Raw genomic sequence first — 11,079 nt, 5'->3', positions numbered from 1 at the left:
CATGTTTTTGCTAAACCGGTTCTTATTGCTCATCACCAAAATACCCTCTTTGCTGTGGAAGTAAAGAGGCGCGCTCCTTTTACCAACTACGAGGAAGTCCATTCAGTTATTCCTTGCGGCTTGCCGTAGACTAGTTTGTTGTAGAGCCATGTCCTCGGATGTTCACGTCCTAATATGCGAGCAAGAAATCATCAAATATGACTTGGAAATAAAAGCTCTCGTGCCGGTATGACTATTGATTAAGTAAGTTATTGTTCTTGACTATATAATACAACGATATTGTATGTTGTCGTACTCATTGTGGAGAATAACCTTGTTTTCTGTCGCAGCTGGTTGGGCTCCTTTTCAGCGTTGGCCACTAACCCATTTTGGTACAATGGCCGGGATGCAGAATAGATTTTGACTGATTATCTTTTTGAACCTTTGGATATATCACAACCATTTGTCTGATTTTAATATTTTCTCTCATTCACTCACTGAAATTAGGATGTCAATGAATGTACAGGACCACGCGTCAAGATGACCGAGTTGAATGGCGAAGTGAAAGCAAAATTGAAGTTGATTTTGTCCCCCCACACCAGACGCGATCAGGACACGCAGGTTGAAATATCAAAACAAACAACCAATTATATTAATTTCGGGACAGGTCGAAAAGCATTAAACATTTATGTCAATTTAGCTTGCTGTTGCTAGATAATTTGTCCTGGGATATAAACATTGGGTTGTTATTTTACCTGAAATGCACAAGGTCCTCTACTCTGAAAATTAATCCACAGATAAAATGGTAAAAATGTGTTTTCTTGCAATCTCTCCTCCTTCAGGCTTCTTCTTCTTTGGACTTTATATGGCGGTTGGCAACCAACATTATGGTCATTACCACAACCGACTGGAGCGTAGACCTCAGTTAATCTTTCAATCCCCCACATGGGTAGATGCTCCGAAAACCAATGAGATGGGAGAGGCAGGACTTCAATAAATGACATTTTATTTATAAAGCCCTTTTTACATCAGCAGATGTCACAAAGTGCTATACAGAAACCCAGCCTAAAACCCCAAACAGCAAGCAATGCAGATGTAGAAGCACGGTGGCTAGGAAAAACTCCCTAGAAAGGCGGAAACCTAGGAAGAAACCTAGAGAGGAACCAGGCTCTGAGGGGTGGCCTGTCCCCTTCTGGCTGTGCCAGGTGGAGATTATTAACAGTACATGGCCATTAAGGCCAGATTTTTCTCCAAGATGTTCAAACGTTCATAGATGACCAGCAGGGTCAAATAATAATCAGTGTTTGCAGTGCGTTTTGCGTCACAAATAGAACCGAGTTCTATTTTAGCGCCTGGCCACGCAGACTCTCGTTGACGTGTGCGAGCAGTGTGGGTGCAATGATTGAATAACATGTATGTGTACATTTATGTTGCGATGCGTGCGGTGTGGTCAGCACGCGCGAGCGATATTTCAACCTGCGTGTACTGATCGCATCTGGTGTGGGGGGACAAAATCAACTTGCGCGTGCGGTCTGGGTAGCATGTAAGGCTCCAGTTTTAGGTAAGAGACAACGTTTATCCTCCTGTCTCCAATGCATCTCAATGTAAAAAAAATAAAATAGGCTTCATTCCTCATTTCCTGTCCTTCAACTGCCTGGTGCAGATTGCACCTGTCCATATATATCATATATGGTGAAAAGGAGACTGAGCAAGCCTCTTTAGACTATTGAGATTCAACCCTTTGATACATCAGTTCATATTGAGCTGTATCCATCAGTGTTATTTGTAGGACACATTATATACTAATATTGGCAGCTATTTTAGTCATTTCGGTCAATTTATTTGCATAGTCTGGACACACCGGTAGCATTGTCAAACGTTTGCCTGCCGACAGTACTTAAATCAAATCAAATCGTATTTGTCACATGCGCCGAATACAACAGGTGTAGAACTAACCGTGAAATGCTTACTTACAAGCCCTTACCAACAATGCAGTTCAATAAATAGAGTTAAGAAAATATTTACTTTTTATTTTTTACTTTAGTTTATTTAGTAACACAATAAAATAACAATAACAAGGCTATATACAGGGGGTACCTGTACCGAGTCAATGTGCTGGGGGTACAGGTTAGTCGAGGTAATTTGTACACGTAGGCAGTGGTGTAAAGTACTTAAGTAAAAATACTTTAAAGTACTACTTAAATCGTTTTTTTGTTGTATCTGTACTTTACTATTTATATTTTTGACTACTTTTACTTAACTACATTCCTAAAGACAATGATTTACTTTTTACTCCATTATTTTTTTTTTATATACTCTTCAATCTCTTTAGAGTTCACACAGCAAAGACCTTGGTAGTCTGTCACTCAGCCTTGTTGAAATACTCTAAACCAGAAGGTGGCAGTAGCGTTGTTTGGGTATGCATATCCGTGCGTATTGCTAATGGTCTATATTCTAAGCTGTCTGCGCTAACACAGAACACAGATGGAACAATACAAATCTTTGGCGCTGATGTTGCTATTTTGTAGAAGCCCTTGTTGATACTAGCCAGATGGCCACAGCTAGATACAGTGCCTTCAGAAAGTATTCACCTTGAATTTTTCCATATTTTGGTGTTACAGCCTGAATTTAAAGTGGATTAAATTTAGATTTTGTCACTGATCTACATGCAATACCCCATAATGTCAACGTGGAATTATGTTTTTAGAAATGTTTACAAATGAATAAAAAATTATAAGCTGAAGTGTCTTGAGTCAATAAGTATTCAACCCCTTTGTTATGGCAAGCCTAAAGTTCAGGAGTATAAATTTGCTTAACAAGTCACTCTGTGTGCAGTAATGGGGTTTAACATAATTTTTTAATCACTACACCATCTCTGTAGCCCACACATACAATTATCTGTAAGGTCCCTCAGTCGAGCAGTGAATTTCAAGCACAGATTCAACGACAAAGACTAGGGAGGTTTTCAGTGTCTCACAAAGAAGGGCACCTATTGGTAAAAAAATGGGCATTGAGAATCCCTTTGAGCACGGTGAAGTTAGTAATTACATTTTGGATGGTGTATCAATACACCCAGTCACTCCAAGATACAGGCATCCATCCAAACTCCGTTGACGGAGAGGAAGGAACCCACTGAGGGATTTCACCATGAGGCCAATGGTGAATTTAAAACAGTTTTTAATGGCTGTGATAGAACTGAGGATGGGTCAACAACATTGTAGTTACTCCACAATACTAACCTAAATGACAGCGTGAAAAGGATGCATGTACAGAATAAAAAATATTCCAAAACCTGCATCCTGTTTGCAATAAGGCACTAAAGTAATACTGCAAAGAAATTAACTTTTGGGTCTGAATACAAAGCATTATGTTTGGGGCAAACACAACACATCACTGAGTACCACTCTTCATATTTTCAAGCGTGGTGGTGGCTGCATCATGTTATGGGTATGCTTGTCATCAGCAAGAACTAGAGTTATAATTTTTTTGGTGGGGGGATCAAAAGAAACTGAATAGAGCTAAGCACAGGCAAAGTCCTAGAGGAAAACCTGATTCTGTCTGCTTTTCAACAAACACTGGGAGACAAATCCACCTTTCAGCAGGACAATAACCTAAAACGCAAGGCCAAATATTAGTGCTGAGCGATTTACCAACATTGTGGTTATTTTTCTGTTTTTAAACAACTAATTTAATATTTTATTAAAGTAATGTTAATAAGTGATAAGCAGTAATGAGCAGTCACTACCATCATGGATGGGACTTTTATTAATTGTTTTATTCAGTGTTACAGCTTTCAACCCACAATGCAAGATCATTGACAAGATCCTCCTGTGTAGTTCTGGGCTGATTCCTCACCGTTCTCATGATCATTGCAACTCCACGAGGTGAGATCTTGCATGGAGCCCCAGGCCGAGGGAGATTGACAGTTATTTTGTGTTTCTTCCATTTGCGAATAATCGCACCAACTGTTGTCACCTTCTCACCAAGCTGCTTGGCGATGGTCTTGTAGCCCATTCCAGCCTTGTGTAGGTCTACAATCTTGTCCCTGACATCCTTGGAGAGCTCTTTGGTCTTGGCCATGCTGGAGAGTTTGGAATCTGATTGATTGATTGCTTCTGTGGACAGGTGTCTTTTATACAGGTAACAAACTGAGATTAGGAGCACTCCCTTTAAGAGTGTGCTCCTAATCTCAGCTCGTTACCTGTATAAAAGACACCTGGGAGCCAGAAATCTTTCTGATTGAGAGGGGATCAAATACTTTGTTTGTTGTTATTCTGTCTCTCACTGTTCAAATAAACCTACCATTAAAATTATAGACTGATCATTTCTTTGTCAGTGAGCAAACGTACAAGATCAGTAGGGGATCAAATACTTTTTCCCCTCACTGTAGGCTATAAAGCCTTGGCTACAGGTTAAACAATTTACAGCTCTGATTTTCTTCCCATTGTAACTGTCAAGGGGTTAAATAACAGTGGTTTCATCGAAAAGCGGATTTGAGCTTTACAAAATGCCAGAAGTATTACTGTACGTCTAATATTCAACAAATAGCATTCGTTTTTCCAGTAGAAACTGGACGCGAGAGCGGCAACACCGATGAATGAATAACAGCGGAAATAGAGCTTTGATGTGATCAAAGCAAAAATAGCCTACATGAAAGTAAGAGAGAGAGAGTAAACATTGTTTCTAGTTGAGGTTGGTAACAGGACCAGTGTCCTGGCTTCACATCAGTTCAGAAGATTGACGAGTGTCTGAAGTGACCACCTGGGAGCTGTGTGGGAGAGCCGGGCAGATCAGCTCAATCAGACCGCGTAACAGAAAGATGTCAATTCTGCCAATGAGTGGATTGCATGAAATATTCTGCATTCATGTTTCTGATTGAACAAAACGGATTAAAAGGACTTTCATGTTAAATTAAATGTCCATTAGTCTCACGTGGAATTCTTGACTCGACACATTTTTTGTCGACTAAAATGAAAAGTAATAGTTATGGGGGTTTTCCAGGGCGTCTCGTTATCGTCATAGTTTTAGTCAGGAAAAATAGGTACTTGATGAGTATTTTTCGTCATAGTTATTGTTGACGAAATGAACAGTGTTTGACAGGACCTAGATCAGATGGGGAGGGAGCAGGACAAGGAGTCAGTCAAGCTGGCTCTACTCAGTGAGGTGGAGAGACACCGCAAGCAGATGCTCAGGTAAGAGAGCACGGTAGGAGTGTGGAATACTGCTGTTGCTTCAGTACTGGATCCAGTCTGTAGTAGGTAGTAGGATGTACGTCTCCATTAGAATGGTTTTCTGGTGTTTTCCTTAGACCTTTACATATAGTAGTAGTGCATAAACTGTACGCAAGCATCCTAATGAAACGGTATGTTTTCTATCCCTGCAGTAACCAGACAGCATGGAGGAAGGCCAACCTGGCCAGTAAACTGTCCCTAGACAACCTGGAGAAGGAATCTCTTCTCTATGGAGGCGATAGTGGACTTAGACAAAGGTAAACAGATATTGTCTGTTTCTAGATACTCTTCTCTGTAGTGTTTCATTGTCGTTCCCTTATTTCACTCACTGTGTCTTGTCTTATTGTTATCTGTTACTATGAAGATGTAGAATGTCTTTGGTCACCTTCCTGATTGGAGGAAAAAATAACAGGTGCTGGCCCAGACGTCCAGTGACATCACAGAGAGCCTGATGAGCATCAGCCTGATGATGTCACAGCAGGTGATGCAGAGCGAGGAAACCATGACCACGCTGGGTGAGTGGCTCCCCCTAGTGTACAGAGAGTGAATCATATAGGAGTCTGTGTTTCTGAGATGACAGTAGTGTTTATAATTTCAGCCCCTAACCCCGTCCCCTAGCTCCCTGTTTACAAATCTGAAAGAACTAGATGAGTGAGAACCAGTGTTGTAATGGTAAAAAGTGGGTAAACGCTGATCGCCTTTCACAGTGAATAAAGTAATACTCCCTATATTTACAATGCATTTGTTTGCAATAGGTGGGAAAACGTTTGAGCAACATAAAAAAGGTGTGTAAATGCCATTTGCGTGTGTTTACCTTTGACTACACCACTGGTGAGAACAATATTGAGGGGGTTCCACCAAAAGCCCTCAAATTGGAGGACCCAGGCCTGTTTGTTTCTCAGTTGCTTTATTCAAATAAAAACAAGCAGCTGACAGGAGGCTATTTGATATGTCCAGACCCAAAGCCCAGGGTGGACTCCGTAGCAACCTCATCTCAGGCGGTCCCGGAGACAAACCGGAACCATCCAGCTGGGGAGAAAGCTCATCACTAAGTACAACCGCAGGGAGCTCACTGACAAACTGCTCATCTTCCTTGCTCTTGCACTCTTCCTCGCCAAGTTCTTCTACATCCTCAAGAATATATTATTTTTCCTCTAGACCAGACACAACTAACTTAAACTAAGTAACTTTTAGAGCAGCTTTTGTTAGAGTAACTAATTTATGACATAAGTGAGTTGTGATAACTATTGGCAGGTAAATATACTGCTTATTAATCATTCCTACCTGCCGCAGGTGGATACATGTAAATCCATATCAACATTTAAAGACTTGTGCACACACACAGTAGTAATGGCCTTCGGGATAAGCCTATTTTAAACATTACTCGTCCGTCATGGAAGGAAATATCAGCTGTTTGCAATGCTTATAGTAAAGTTTGATGGTTAATGTAACCAATTGTTATGATTATCATGTTAATTTATTATTCCATTGCAGGAATTTAAAGCTGTTGTCCAATTATTTATATCATGCTCTGAAAGATAAATAAATTGAAATTACCAGTAGCCTTATTTAATGGAGATTCCATTTCCGCAGGACCATTATTTAAAGTATATGGGTTAATGTCAATGTGTAACACATTCTCTGTAATGTAATCCGTTTTTGAAGAGATAATCACAAAACGTTGACATTATGAAATAGTGTAAACATTTTTCTCCAAGCAGCAGCGTGGTAATGTAGGATGTACATATCCCCCACACAAGTTTCAGTGAGTCTGGCCTAGCTTCTGGTCTACAGTATTTCCTTATGGAGCTAGCTAGCTTGGCTCAGCAGTGGTGAGGCCTGCTCCCAGGAGCTGGCAGCAGGGTGAACAGTGCTGACCAACCAGGGCAGAAAATCTAGCAGCAGGGGGAACAGTGTAGTCTGTGCAGCCCAGGCACCAGGGCAGAAAAAATCTGAAAAGCTGTGGCAGTAATCACATAGTCAGCGATAAGGAACCATGCATCTCTGCCTTTCTTCAGATAAGCAGATTATTCCTACCCGTTTCCCTGCTCCCTTTCTTTCCACCGGGGGTGGAGGGTGAGGGGGGTGGGGGGGGGTTATTTTTAGGTTTGGTGGACCTGCTATCTGACGTTGCCTTTTCAACACTTTGGAGGGGGGAGAAGAGATGTGGGGGGGCTGGTAGCTACATGACCTCTCTACCCTCTACATGATGACGGTCTCGTGTCATTTGGGAAATCAAAATCTGTTTTCATGTTGACTTTTCTGTTCAGTGTACCAATAAAGGCCTTTGCCTTTGTCTACCCCAGTTGTCTCAGTTGTGTGTGTTGTTATGGATCATATCTGACTCTGAATCAGTAGGGAACGACGGTACAGCCTAGTGGTTAGAGCATTGTACCATTAACCGGAAGGTTGCTGGTTTGACTACCCGAGCCGACAAGTTGAACAATTCTGATGTGCCTTTGAGCAAGGCACTTAACCCTAATTTGCTCCAGGTACGCCGTACTGCTATGGCTAACCCTGTAAAACAACACATTTACACTGCACTTATGTGACAAGACAACATCTTTTGTTATTTTCTTTTACAGTGAGACACGTTAGCGAGTACGTGTGGAGAGAGTCGATAGACCTAAGAGAAGGCTAAGCGGTTCTTACTCGTTTTAAAGTGGCAGCCATTTGTGCTCGGCCAATTCCTCATCCCGTCCCTTTAGCTGCACACTTATAGCAGGGCCCCGGCTCTATGTCAAGCAAATGGAGCTATTCTTACATAGCACCATGATAGTGTCAATCAAGTGGAGAGGTGTGCATGATCTTGAAATGTGAATAGATCCTGTTTAGTGGCAGGCCCTGAACTGTGTTCTACACTGAGTTCTGCTGAGTGAGGGGAAGTGAGCTCCCCCCACACAATGTTGCCTAAAGGGTTTTTAATGTGCTACAGTGCCTTGAGAAAGTATTCACACCCCTTGACTTTTTCCACATTTTGTTATTACAGCCAGATTTTAAAATGGATTAAATTGAGATTTTGTGTCACACACAGTACTCCATAATATCAAAGTGGAATTATGTTTTTTGAAATGTAATTAATAAAAAATGAAAAGCTGAAATGTCTGTATTCAACCCCTTTATTATGGCAAGCCTAAATAAGTTCAGGAGTGAAACTGTGCTTAAGTCACATAATAAATTGCATGGAGTCTTTTTGAATGACTACCTCATCTCTGCACCCCACACATACAATTATCTGTAAGGCCCCTCAGTCAAGCAGTGCATTTTTCCAATGCCTCGCAAAGAAGGGCACCTACAGTATTGGTAGATGGGGAAAAATAGAAAAAAAAACACTGACATTAAATATCCCTTTGACTGGGGAGTTTTTCAGGATAAAAAATTAACTGAATGGAGCTAAGCACAGGCAAAATCCTAGAGGAAAACCATGTTCAGTCTGCTTTCCACCAGACACGAGTTGCTTACCAAGATGACATTGAATGTTCCTCAGTGGCCTAGTTACAGTTTGGACTTGAATCGGCTTGAAAATCTATGGCAAGACTTGAAAATGGCTGTCTAGCAATGATCAACAACCAACTGACAGAGCTTGAAGAATTAAAAAAATAATAATGAGCAAATATTGTATGATCCAGGTTTGCAAATCTCTTAGAGACCTACCCAGGAAGACTCATCATAACTGCCAAAGGTCATTCTAACACCCCGTGTTGCTCAGTTGGTAGAGCATGGCGCTTGCAACGCCAGGGTTGTGGGTTCGGTTCCCACGGGGGGCCAGTATGAAAAAAATAAAAATAAAATGTATGCACTCACTAACTGTACGTCGCTCTGGATAAGAGTGTCTGCTAAAATTTAACATGTATTGACTCGGGTGTGAATACTTATGTAAATGTTATTTTTCTGTATTTCATTATAAATACATTTGCTAACATTTCTAAAAACATGTTTTCACTTTATCATTATGGGATATTGTGTGTAGATGGGTGAGAATCTATTTAATCCATTTTGAATTCTGGCTGAAGGGCAACAAAATGTGGAATAAGTCAAGGGTATGAATATTTTCTAAAGGCACTGTATATAAATTCAGTTAATCAGCATCATTATTAACTGATTGTAAGACACTCTGGATAAGTGTCTGCTAAATTACTATAATGTAATGATCATATAGGCATATTATTTAAATGTTTCAACAATTATTCTGGCTACTACTTGATAAATAGCAGCCCTGTCCACTCTGCAGGCACATTAAACAAGGCTGTTTAATTTTAGGCCTATATGTGCAGTGATAGCTTTTTAGGTTATTCAGTGCCATTTCAAAATACATTTGTCAGTGTATTTCTGGGGGCCAGTGGGCGATTTCAGAATCTGACCGTGGATCAGCGGTAACTGTCTGATTAATGATGAACGCATTAACCCGAACCCTGAACTGTTTCTACTGACGACCCGTCAGCAGGACTTGAACACAACCGTTCTGAATGGTCACAGACATCTCTGTAAATATTTAAATTAGGTCAGTGATGCTATGCTATCTCACGGCCTCGCCCTTTAAAAGTGTTCCATTTTTATAGGCTAATGGGGACTGATGTGCACCTGTAGAAGAAGTAGGTCTAACTGGACGTGACCTTGTAAGCCGGACCTATAGACTTAGCCTATATTCAAATACCGTCTAAAGCCCTCCACAACATATTTGTCTTATTTAGTCAAAATTGCGTGACATGCTCCAAGCATGTTTTATGGAGAGGCCGGCTAGTCGTTGTAAAAATAAAAATAAAGTTACCTTTTACGACCTTTAGTTTCCGGTTTAGCAGATTGAAGGTCTCTAATAGCCACTTGAAGGGTTTAACCTGACGTTAAACATACGTGAACCGCTGCATGGGTAGCGGGTGAGATTTTTTGACATGGATTACTTGTAATGTGTGCTGGCTATAGACAATTATTTATTTATTTTTATTTACAATGGCAATTACTATAGGCTACGGTGATGGACGATTTTCCTAATATTAAAACACACTGACATATGGTATCTTTATGTGCTTGGATAGGCCTTGTGTTTGCTCGATATGTAGGCTAGAGAGTAGTGAAACTGAAGAAAAAATCAAATAAAAATTATAACGGTTGGAAAGTTAAGAATTCTTCAAATGCATAGATTGTTGTGTGATCTTGAACATATTTCCTCATCGATTTGAAAATTGTCGTCTAGGCCTATTGTAACGATTTTAATGGAGGCTATAATATATTATTAAGAACACAATACAATTAGGCTAATCTATGTTTTATTAAGCATAACAGTAATGACTATTATAAATAAAATAATACATTTAGCCTTTTAAATAATTAATGGTCGATAGAATTCGTATTGATAGGCTTTAGTTTTATGAACGCGCTAGGCCTAAAATTATAATTGGTCGATAGGTTACATTTCATATTTAGAAATAATTTCTAAACAATTGAAGATGATTAGAAATAATCTGGTGGTATAATTGGATCCCATTCTAGTTGTTTGTTCATATTAATTCATTTAAAAAATGTCCCTCAGAACAGTGGTGTAATGTACTTATGTAAAAATACTTTAAAGTACTACTTCAGTCGTTTTTTGGGGTATCTTTACTATTTATATTTTTGACAACTTTTACTTACATTTTAGTCATTTAGCAGACGCTCTTATCCAGAGCGACTTACAGTTAGTGAGTGCATACATTGTCATACTGGCCCCCCGTGGGAAACGAACCCACAACCCTGGCGTTACAAGCGCCATGCTCTACCAACTGAGCTACAGGGGATCCTACATTCCTAAAGAAAATTATGTACTTTTTACTCCATACTTTTTCCCTGACACCCAAAAGTACTCCTTACATTTTTAATGCTTAGCAGGACCTGA

At 40.1% G+C, this 11,079-nt stretch overlaps 1 pseudogene across 1 annotated transcript; it reads left to right on the top strand.

Moving 5' to 3' along the window:
* Window positions 1-5,082: 5,082 nt before the first annotated feature.
* On the top strand, window positions 5,083-6,368 carry LOC311105320 (vesicle transport protein SEC20-like; annotated as a pseudogene). The gene is made up of 4 exons: window positions 5,083-5,171; window positions 5,363-5,484; window positions 5,623-5,725; window positions 6,195-6,368. The product of its transcript is annotated as a vesicle transport protein SEC20-like (transcript).
* The last annotated feature ends 4,711 nt before the right edge of the window (window positions 6,369-11,079 follow it).

The sequence above is a fragment of the Coregonus lavaretus genome (assembly GCF_964263955.1).
Source record: "Coregonus lavaretus genome assembly, chromosome: 29".
Classification (NCBI taxonomy): domain Eukaryota; kingdom Metazoa; phylum Chordata; class Actinopteri; order Salmoniformes; family Salmonidae; genus Coregonus; species Coregonus lavaretus.
The sequence above is the reverse complement of the archived record's forward strand: the minus strand, read 5'-3'. Positions and strand labels throughout refer to the sequence as shown.